This window comes from Bos indicus x Bos taurus, chromosome 6 (genome assembly GCF_003369695.1).
Source record: "Bos indicus x Bos taurus breed Angus x Brahman F1 hybrid chromosome 6, Bos_hybrid_MaternalHap_v2.0, whole genome shotgun sequence".
Classification (NCBI taxonomy): Eukaryota; Metazoa; Chordata; class Mammalia; order Artiodactyla; family Bovidae; genus Bos; species Bos indicus x Bos taurus.
The window spans coordinates 42,372,120-42,383,700 of record NC_040081.1 but is presented as its reverse complement, the minus strand read 5'-3'; the positions used below and the strand labels follow the sequence as shown (position 1 = coordinate 42,383,700).

The window sequence follows — 11,581 nt, the reverse complement described above, 5'->3', positions numbered from 1 at the left end:
GATTGTATGTTTAAGAGCTTATTTTATCACATTTTGTATTTATCTCATTTTATTTTGTTGTGGATTTAAAAAGAAATAGAACTTTTTGTTTCTCACCATTATACTTGGAAAGGAAGCAGCATTTTATGATAAAGAGCATTGGTATGGGACTTGGACATCCAAGCTTTTCTGCTATGCCATCTCAGAGCATTATCTCCTTTGAGCTCCTTTTTGCCCACAATGAAGTAAAGAGAGAGTAGTTGGACTTGAATATCGTTCCATCTTTTATATTCCAACACCTCGTGCTTTTGAGGGGCTTCCCATGTGGCTCAGTGGTAAAGAATTCACCTGCAATGCAGGAGACATGGGTTTGATCCCAGGTTGGGAAGATCCCCTGGAGAAGGAAATGGCACCCCACTCCAGTATTCTTGCCTGGAGAATCCCATGGACAGAGGAATCTGGGAGGCTATAGTCCATGGGGTCACACAGAGTCAACTCGACTGAGCGACCAAACAACAACATGCTTCTGAGACTGATGGGCACATCAACAGCCTGGGCCGCATCCAGCACTCATCATAAGGTAAACTTGTGCTCTCTCCTTTGACCAAGTTGGACTAAATCAGTTCAAGTCAATTTATAATTATTGATGTCCTTCATTAATGAAGACGATTGTAATAACAGGTATGATTTATTCAGCACTCACTATGTGCCAGGCTTCCCTGATGGCTTAGAGGATAAAGCATCTGCCCACAGTGCAGGAGACCCGGGTTCAATCCCTGGGTAGGGAAGATCCCCTGGAGAAGGAAACGGCACCCCACTCCAGTACTCTTGCCTGGAAAATCCCATGGATGGAGGAGCCTGATAGGCTATAGTCCATGGGGTCGAAAAGAGTCAGACACAACTGAGCAACTTCACTTCACTTCACTTCATGTGCCAGGCTCTGACTGTTATAGATTGTTCCCCCAAACAGCCCCAGTTTCTCTACCCCACCCCATATCCACGCTCTTTGTGATGTGACTTTGGAGATCTTTGGAGCTCTGGTCCCAAGGTGGAGTCTATCTCCTCCCTCTTGGAATCTGGGTTTGCTTTGTGACATACTTTACCCCACAGACTTCAAGAGGCATAGTGACGTGCCAGCTCTGAGCCTCGACTTCTGTGCTTACTCTTGGATCTCCACTGCCACCAAGAGAACAAGCCCAGGTTACCAGCCAGAAGATGAATGAACACACGAAGCAGAGAGCTGTCCTAGTCAAGGCTCAAAATGTGAGATAGGCCAGCTGATATTAGCACCATTTCCCAATTCACCCACGGCTCACCGCAGACGCAGGAGTGAGCCTTGAGGAGTCTGGCTCTCCACAACCACTATGCTGAAATAATAATAGGTTATTACTTTAAGCCACCAATTTTTGGTGTGGTCTGTCTTACAGCATCATTATGACAATAGATAATTTACTCTGCTGCAAACACTTCATATGGTTTTCTCATTTACTCCTCACAATAGCCTTATATGAGAGAGATAAGGAAACTTAGGCACAGATGGTTTAATTTGCCCAAGATCACAAAACGACTATACTTAACATATTATAAGACATCACCAATTGCAAGAGGCACCATTATTTTATATTCCACTGAGAAACGTGGAGTACAATTTAAAATAAGACACATTCTAGTTTCCAAGATGACAAAACATGAAAAAGTTTTCATGGTTTCATGTTTTGGTAGTTTCTAAGAGAGAAGAATGGAGAAGGCAATGGCACCCCACTCCAGGACTCTTGACTGGAAAATCCCATGGATGGAGGAGACTGGTAGGCTGCAGTCCATGGGGTCGCTAAAAGTCGGACACGACTGAGTGACTTCACTTTGACTTTTCACTTTCATGCATTGGAGAAGGAAATGGCAACCCACTCCAGTATTCTTGCCTAGAGAATCCCAGGGATGGGGGAGCCTGGTGGGCTGCCGTCTATGGGGTTGCACAGAGTCGGACACGACTCAAGCAACTTAGCAGCAAGAGAGAAGAATGAGCAGACGAAATACAGAGGAGTTGAGGGCTCTGAAACTGCTCTAGAAAATGTACAATACCGGGAATAAACACTAAGGTAGGTTATGGTATTCGGGTGATTATGATGTGAAAATGTAGGCTTATCACTTGTAACAAATACCACTCTGGTGGGAAACAATGAGGTAGAGACCTTGCATGTGTAGGGAGAGGGGGCATGTGGGAACTTTCTGTACCTTCCCCTCAACTTTTCTGTGACCCTAAAATTGCTCTTAAAATTAATCTATTTAAAAAAAATATGAAAAAGAGGGAATGTATCTTAGAACTGATAAAATAAAGAGGTTGTGGGACTGGGTCTTGGGGCTGGCCATTTTACTTGTTTGAAATAATTTAAGGCACTTGAGTATTCAGCTGATAATTTGTACAAGGTAGCCACCTTTTGTAGCTCTCTAGAATGGCAGATGTTGTGTAAGGAGCCTGAGCCTCTGAAAAATCCTTTATTAGTGCTCTGGGATTTAAATCTTTTCTCTGCCCAGTTCTGTGAACTGTATTGTGATCCTTTTGCTCCAACCAGGACTTCTATTCTTTGCTGTATACTTCATTGCTTGCATTATTTCATTAACATTTCTTCCTTCTAAAGCCCTCTCTGGTTGATCTTCTAAAAATTTCTCCAATTTATCTATGTCTCTTAAAAGAAATTAGATGCTCACTTACTAAATATAGTATTAATGAGACCTAATCACTAGTGCTGAATTAGATTAATTACCTTGCTTGTTTGGAATGTGACATTCATCAATCAATTAATATTCCACATATGTGTCACTGTCCCACTGTATTCCCTAAAATAGATTAGCCTGACTATAGTTTTTAGAGATAGAGAGACCCAGATCAGATATTGCTTCTTTCTGCCACTTGATATTTGTATAACCTTGAACAAGATACTTAACATCTTAAGATCAGTGTCTTCATATAAAAATGTATACAAACACATTGCAGTCTGTATCAATCAGGTTTTGTTCAAAAAAGCAGAATTACCAGAGGGAGATAGAGATAGAGCTGCAGATATAGATATACAGATAGACAGGTGATTTATTTCAGAGATTTGATCTTATACAGTTGTGGGAGCTGATTAGACTATCTAAGTGGGTCTGTTGCTTTTGTACATGCTGCTGTGGCCCAAAGTCTGCAAGTTCAGCAGTTTAGAAAAGGAGATAAGCATAAAATTGGGAAATAAGGACATATAGGAACCATTAAGGCTGAGGGAAATCCACGAGTCCTTCTGGAACCAACACTGGTCTTTCACTGTCTCCAAGCCTCCAGCATCAATGATAGGAATATCCTGCTGGATAAGCCACCTCCTTTATCACTTTTTAAAATGCTGCCTCAATATTCCACTGGCTATATATGATACATATTCTTTCTCCATTCATCCACTAATGGACACATATGTCAGGGACTGTCTGTCCTTCCATGCAGAGATAAGCTGTTGCTAGCACTGCCTCCTTGCCGGGGGCAGCAGGGACTTCCCAGATGGCTCAGTGGTAAAGAACTCACCTGTCAATGCAGGAGATGGGGGGCTTGATCCCAGGGTAGGAAAGATCCCCTGGAGAAGGAAATGTCAACCCAGTCCAGTACCCTTGCCTAGGTAATCCCATGAACACAGGAGCCTGGTGGGCTACAGTCCATGGGATCTAAAAAGAGTCCAACATGACTTAGAGACTAAAGAACAACAAACAACAAGCTCCCACTGCCAAACCAATGAAAGAATGACCACCAAAATACTCTGATTTCCCACCATTCTTTCTCATACAAAATAAAGATAAGACAGTGTAGGATTGGAAGTTACACTGTCATATGAGTGTGTAGTATTACAACTGCCCTTTAAGAATGTGAGGGTATTTAAACTGTTCTCTGCACAAAAAACTTGATATCTTTCATAAACACCTCATTTATGAAAGAAATAGAGGTTCTCCCAAATGTGTCATATTACCCATACATACAAGCTGAGAAGCTGAAAGAAATTTTCAACACTTGAGCTAAGTATACACCTATCAGCAAAATTGAAGGAAGTGATATGGCAGTTGTCAGAGGTTCTGCAAATTTGACCTATTCCCACATCAAAGAATAAACCCGTGTAACCTCCGCAAATGTGTATGACCTACAACAGTACTGGGTGCCCTGAATTTAGTGTTGCCAGATTTAGCAAGTAAAATACACAGAGTGCCCAGTTGAATTTGAGTTCAGATAAACAGCAAATAATAGTGAATTTTTTAGTTATAAATATGTGCCAAATATTACATACAAATCCCTTTTTAATATAAATATGTTCCATGCAGCACGGGGACATATTTATACTAAAATTATTTCTGTTCATCTGAAATTCAAACTTAATTTGGCATCCTGTATTTTACTGGTAACTCTACATGTGCTGGCTGCCAGAGTATAAAAATATGACTGCTACTATACTTTTACCTTCCAAATTACACACAAAAATTCTCTTTTGGCAAATCAAAACCAAAATAAGCACATTACCTCAAATCAGTTAGGATGACCACCATCAAGAGAACAGAAAACAACAAATATTGGTAATGATAGAGACAAATTGGAATCCTCAAACTCTGCTGCTGCTGCCTCTGCTGCTGCTAAATCGCTTCAGTCATGTCTGACTCTGTGCGACCCCATGAATGGCAGCCCACCAGGCTCCGCCATCCCTGGGATTCTCCAGGCAAGAACACTGGAGTGGGCTGCCATTTCCTTCTCCAATGCACGAAAGTGAAAAGTGAAAGTGAAGTCGCTCAGTTGTGTCCGACTCTTAGCGACCCCATGGACCGCAGCCCACCAGGCTCCTCCGTCCATGGGATTTTCCAGGCAAGAGGACTGGAGTGGGGTGCCATTGCCTTCTCCGCAAACTCTGCTAGAAATGTAAAATGGTACAAACTACTACAGAAGCAGTACAGAGATTCCTCAAAAAAATTAAAAATAGAACTACCACATGATCTAGCAATCGCACTTTTGGATATATAACAAAAAAAGTCAAAAGCAAGTTCCCAAAGAAATGTTTGCACATTTGTGTTTGTTGCAGCACTACTCACAAGAGCCAAAAGGTAGACAAGCAACTCAAATGTCCTTTGATATGTGAGTGGATAACCTGTCTTATATACACACAATGGAACATTAGGCAGCCTTAAAAAGATTCTATCACATACTACAACATGGATAAACCTTGAGGACATTAAGCTACGTGATATACTCTGGTCACAGAAGAACAAATACTGTATGAGTCCACTCATATGAGATGTCTAAAGTAGTCAAAGTTATGTAAATAGAAAGTAGAAAAGTAATTGCCAAGGACTGGGGGATGGGAGGACGGTTAGTGTTTAAAAGGAATAGAATTTCAGTTTCACAGGATGAGGAAGTTCTAGAGAGCTGTTGTACAACAAGATGAATGTACAGAAGTTCCCCAACTTAATGATGGTTTGACTTATGATTTCTCAACTTTACAATGGTGCCAAAGTGATATGCATCCAACAGAAACCATACTTCGAATTTGGACTTTGACCTTTCCCCTGGACTGGCAATAGGCACTACATTCCTATCTCACAATACCCCGCAGCAGCAACCACTGGATCATGAGAATAAACAAGCAATATGCTTACAACCATACTGTATTCATACGATCATTGTTTTCCACTTTCAGTACAATAACAGTTTCGATAAAGTACATGAGATATTCAGCACATTTTTATTATAAAATAGGCTTTGTGTTAGATGATTTTGTCCAACTATAGTCTAAGGTAAGTGTCTGAGCACTTTTAAAGCAGACTAGGCTAAGCTAATAATAGAATGTTCACTAGGTTAGGTGTATTAAATGCATTTTCAATTTAGATTAGGGTTTACGGGGATGTTAAGCCCATCATAAGTGGCGGAAGATCTGTACTTACCACTGTTGAACTGTACACTTAAAAAAAGCTTAAGATGGGCAGTGCACTCAGAGGTCTGTCTCTTGCTTCATATCTTGCTTCAACAGTGCTTGGTCAAAACAGACACAGGGATGCCCCCTGCTCCAGCCTCCGACCACCCTCCAACTTTTTTCTAGCCGCAACATTTGAAATCAGCCACTCAGCTGTCCAAGATCACTGGGACCAGCCAACACCATTTTTTGAGCTTAACTCCTTATTACTGATCAACCATGAGCTCCCAAATTCATCAGAATTATTCCACCAAGGTGAGGCCACTGTCAACATTCATTTGAGGGCCTTCTACACCTACCTCTCTCTGGGCTTCTATTTCAACCACAATGATGTGACTCTGGAGGGTGTGGACCACTTTTTTGTGCAAATTGGCCAAGGAGAAGTTCAAGGGCATGGAGCTTCTCTTGAAAATACAAGACCAGCGCAGCAGCTGTGCCCTCTTTCTGGACATGCAAAAGCCATCTCAAGATAAGTGGGGTAAAACCCAGGACACCATGGAAGCCATCCTTCTCATGGAGAAGACCCCGAACCAGGCCTTTTGAATCTGCATGGCCTACGCTCTGCCCGCACAGACCCCCACCTCTGTGACTTCCTGGAGAGCCACTTCCTAGACAAGGAGGTGAAATTGATGAGTTACCACCTGACCAACCTCCACAGGCTGGCTGCTCCCCAGGCTGGAGTGGGTGAATATCTCTTTGAAAACACCCTCAAGCACGATCAGGAACCCCTGGGGCCCTGTGGCCTTTGAGGAGCCCCACTAATATCAGAGCTTGTGCCTAAACCCCTCTCTGCTGCCACTGGGCAGCTATTTAACACACTGGAAACCTCTCTCAAGCCTTGGAGCAAATGGAAACAATAAAGCTTTTTGCAGCAAAAAAAAAAAGTTTAAGATGGTTAATTTAATGTTATGTATTTATACTCACAATTACAGATAAGATAAAATTAATATGTAAATCTATTATGACCCATGCAGGGCTACATACCAGAAAGGAAATTCTGGAAACATAGCTCCAACTTAGCCAGTTTAACACAAAACAAATTCTCCACACAATGTGCTCTTACATTTGGAAAATTGAATTAGATAATGCATTTGAAACCACTTAGGTGGTTATATATGTAGGTATATGTTAGTACCTAATCTTTATTGTAGAGTATGTACATTTTCTTATACAGCAATTTTCTGGCCTCATATTGTTGCTATGTCACATATTATTCTCATTTGAAAACCCCTCATCAGTTCTTTCCAATAGCACAATTTTAAGCTCACCTTCCCTTTCTAGGACAGGGTGCTGTCCACCACCAAACTTAGTAAAAAAATGTGACTGAGCAAAACTATGTGTTCTGGGACAAATTGTTCTATGACTCAGAATTAAAGTCACTATGAGACTCCATGGATGGAATGGGAAGCCCTGCCTTTGAGAATAGGAAAATGGATTTTCTGTTGTGTGTCACTTCAGGAGAGCATTAGATGTCAAAGGATCCCAGATACTAAGAAACAAAACTGCCTATACCAGAAATAGAATGTGAGAGAATATCAGAGAAGTCAACAGGCCCTTCACAAAGTGTCTGCAGTGCAAGCCATCAGTGGAAATTATGAGGCCAAGAGAAAGGAAAGGGGCTGATAGAGGAGAACCATGGCCTGGGGATGAGAGTGTTATGGTCAGGCATGTACAGCTCCGGGCTCTCTACTCAGTGCTATGTGGTGACCTAAATGGGAAGAAAATTCAAGGAGGGGCTATATGTGTTAATATATGTATAGCTGATTCACTTTGCTGTACAATAGAAACTAACAGTGTTGTACAGCAACTAAATTTCAATAAAAATTAATTTAAAAATAAAATTACCTTTCTCTATGAAATAATGGCAAAAGCCATTCCTTTTAAAACATCATCCCAATGTAGCCTTTCAATTAAAAAATAATAATAGCACTTTCCAGGAAAACACATACACACAAACATACACATACCTTGAAAACATTATGGAAAAATTATACACCAGATGGTTAAAATGATTGTGTGAAGATACTGGGGATACTCAGTTTCAACTTTTATATATTTCTGTATTGTTTGAAGAGTTTTTATAACAATTATGTATTGCTATTGTAGTTGGAAAAATAAAGATTTATAAAATCTTTTTGTAAAAGAAGGCACAACTACCTTACAAAATTGGCAAGTACACCGTCACAGTGAAAGATTTTAAAATATCTTTTTCAATGATTGATTGTAAAGAGAATCAGGATTTGTCACCTCAAAATATGACACTTTGACATAAGAATTATTTTGTTCTGAAGGCTTTTGAGTTTCTTCAGTCACTCGTATGTCTAAAAGCAGAGCTTCCCAAAAGAGCTCAAGTGTCATAAACACCCTTCCTAGAGTAACTCTTAGTCGTCTCTCCTTAGAGAAAGTGACGACCACACCCAGACTGACATGTTACAAGCTGTCATGTTTCTATTCATTTTCCAGGGTGCATTTATCCTGCCAAAAAATCATTTGCCTTTCCATAAGTGCCCTTTCTCCCCCTCCCTTTTCCCCTACTAAGTTAGGTACGTAGACCCCAAATTTTAATCACCCCTTTAAGTTATTCATCTCTGAAAGCTCCCAAATATATGTATAATGTAGTGGTGCATGCTCAGTCATGCCCAACTCTTTGCGACCCTGCGGATGATAGCCCACCAGGCTTCTCTGTCCATGGAATTCTCCAGGCAAGAATACTGGAATGGGTTGCTATTTCCTCCTCCGGAGGATCTTCCCAACCCAAGGATCAACTGTCATCTCTTGTGTCTTCTTCATTGGCAGGCAGATTCTTTACCACTGAGCTACCAGGGAACAGGTATAATGCACATGTTAATTAATTTCTTTTTCTCTTGTTAATCTGTGTTTTGTTAGTCTAATTTACAGAGCCCCAGCCAAGGAACCAAGATGGGTAGAAGGAAAAGACTATGTCCTCCCCCACAATACCTAAAGTAGGCAAAACAAAACAGAACAAAATAAAAAATTGCATGAGTATAGGACATTTAAACAACACAATTAGCAAGCTGGACCTAATGGATACATGTAAAACTTTGTACTTAACAATTGGAGAAGACATGAAATGCTTATACAAATTCCCAGGCACCAAATCATAAAATATATATATATATATTTTTTTTTTTTAATGAACAACACCATACAAGATGCATTAGTTGACAAGAATGTAATTAAGATAAAACCCACAATGACAAAAAGAAATAAAAATGGAAATGAATAAACATTTAAACATACTGCTTCCAATGATCAAAAGTTGAAGTATACAGCTAAAGTGGTTTTTAGAGGGAATTTATAGCCCAACTCAGAGAAGGCAATGGCACCCCACTCCAGTACTCTTGTCTGGAAAATCCCACGGGTGAGGAGCCTGGTAGGCTGCAGTCCAGGGGGTTGCTAAGAGTCAGACACGACTGAGCAACTTCACTTTCACTTTTCACTTTCATGCATTGGAGAAGGAAATGGCAACCCACTCCAGTGTTCTTGCCTGGAGAATCCCAGGGACGGTGGAGCCTGGTGGGCTGCCAACTACAGGGTCGCACAGAGTTGGACACGACTGAAGCGACATAGCAATAGCAATAGCCCAACTGCAAGTCTATTAGAAAAACAAAGAACTTGAAAAAGTAGGTTTTAAGCATCTAAAATAAGAAAGGAAAGACAAAACTACAATAAACCCAAAAGAATTTTTTAAAAAAGAAAATATGCTGTACACCTGAAACTAACACAATGTTTTAAATCAACTATATGCCAAAAAAAAAAGTTAAAAAGAAAAGAAAATATCAAAGATAGCAGAAGGAATTAGTAAAATAGAAAAATATATAATAGTGGCATTCAACTCAGCCAAAAGTAAGCTACATGAAAAGATTAATTAAAAGGATAAACCACTGGAAAGATTGTCCAGGAAAAAGAGAAAGGATAAATAATTCTAGAAATTTAAAAGAGGACACAACCACAGATGCATTACGGATGAAAACACCACAAGGTTTTAAAAACTCTTGACCAACAAATTTTAAGACAAGTGAGAAGATAAATTTTAGAAAATATTGAATTATCAGACAGAGCTGACTGAAAAAGAAATAGAAGATCTAAATGATCCTAAATCCAATAAATAAAATCACTCATTTAAAATCTTTTCACAAAGAAGTACTATGTCAGTTTTACAATAATCATCTATCAAATTTTTACTTCAATCTTACACAAAATCTGTGAAAGAATGAAAGAAGTGGGAGCAATTTCCAAATCATTTTGTGAGGCTAAATGACTGACACAAATACTGCCGCTGCTGCTGCTAAGTCGATTCAGTCGTGTCCGACTCTGTGTGACCTCATAGACGGCAGCCCACCAGCCTCCCCCGTCCCTGGGATTCTCCAGGCAAGAACACTGGAGTGGGTTGCCATTTCCTTCTCCAACGCATGCAAGTGAAAAGTGAAAGTAAAGTCGCTCAGTCGTGTCCGACTCTTAGCAACCCTATGGACTGCAGCCTACCAGTCTCCTCTGTCCATGGGATTTTCCAGGCAAGAGTACTGGAGTGGGGTACCATTGCCTTCTCCTAGGCATGGACAATTCAAGAAAGGTAAATTCTAGACAAGTCTCACATACGAACACATATGCAAAAATCCCAAACAAAATGATGGCAAATCAAATACAGCAATGAATTTTTTTTTTTTTAAAAAGACATCATTGTTGCAGGAAGGGAGACCCCTTCCAGGGCCCGAAACTGGGCTCTGGTCTAACACTCGGAAATGAATCATCCGAGGAGACACATGTGCTGACAAAGCAAGAGATTTTATTGGGAAAGGGCACCCGGGTGGAAAGCAGTAGGGTAAAGGAACCCAGGAGAACTGGTCTGCCGCATGGCTCGCAGTGTCGGGTTTTATGGCGATGGGATTAGTTTCCGGGTGGTCTTTGGCCAATCATTCTAATTCAGAGTCTTTCCTGGTGGCGCACGCATTGCTCAGCCAAGATCGATGCTAGCGAGAGGGATTCTGGGAAGTAGACGGACATGGGGTGTCTCCTTTCGACCTTTCCCGAACTCTTCCAGTTGGTGGTGGCTTATTAGTTCTGTATTCCTTATCAGGATCTCCTGTCATAAAACAACTCATGCAAATGATTACTATGGTGCCTGGCCAGGGTAGGCAGTTTCAATCACTGTGCTTCCCCTAACATCATGACCAAGGTGGGTTTTTTTTGGACAAGAGTTTGGTTGAATTTCAGAAAATCTTGTCAGGAATTATTTCTGATGAGATGGTGGGCTGGGCAGGTAGGCAGGTAATAAGGGTCACCAACTGATGCTTCCTCCGAAACCAACTGAAAATTCAAGATAACAGATTTTTAAAATCATCTTCCAAGCCTCAAAGGACTAGATGGAAAGTGAGTAACACTCCAACCAGAAACTAAGAGAAAGTGGGCACCCACTGAGCAATGGAACTTAAGCTAGCCTTACATCTGAGAGCATTCACTTAATCCTAGAAAATGAATCCTTGATTTATCACAGCCTTGCAAGTGTAGGAAACAAGGCCCAGTTCAGTTCAGTCGCTCAGTCATGTTTGACTCTTTGCGACCCCATGAATCGCAGCACGCCAGGCCTCCCTGTCCATCACCAACTCCTGGAGTTC

General features: G+C 40.8%; 1 pseudogene; it reads left to right on the top strand.

The window, feature by feature from the left end:
• The first annotated feature begins 6,164 nt into the window (after positions 1-6,164).
• LOC113894606 lies at positions 6,165-6,694 on the top strand (annotated as a pseudogene).
• Positions 6,695-11,581: the final 4,887 nt, after the last annotated feature.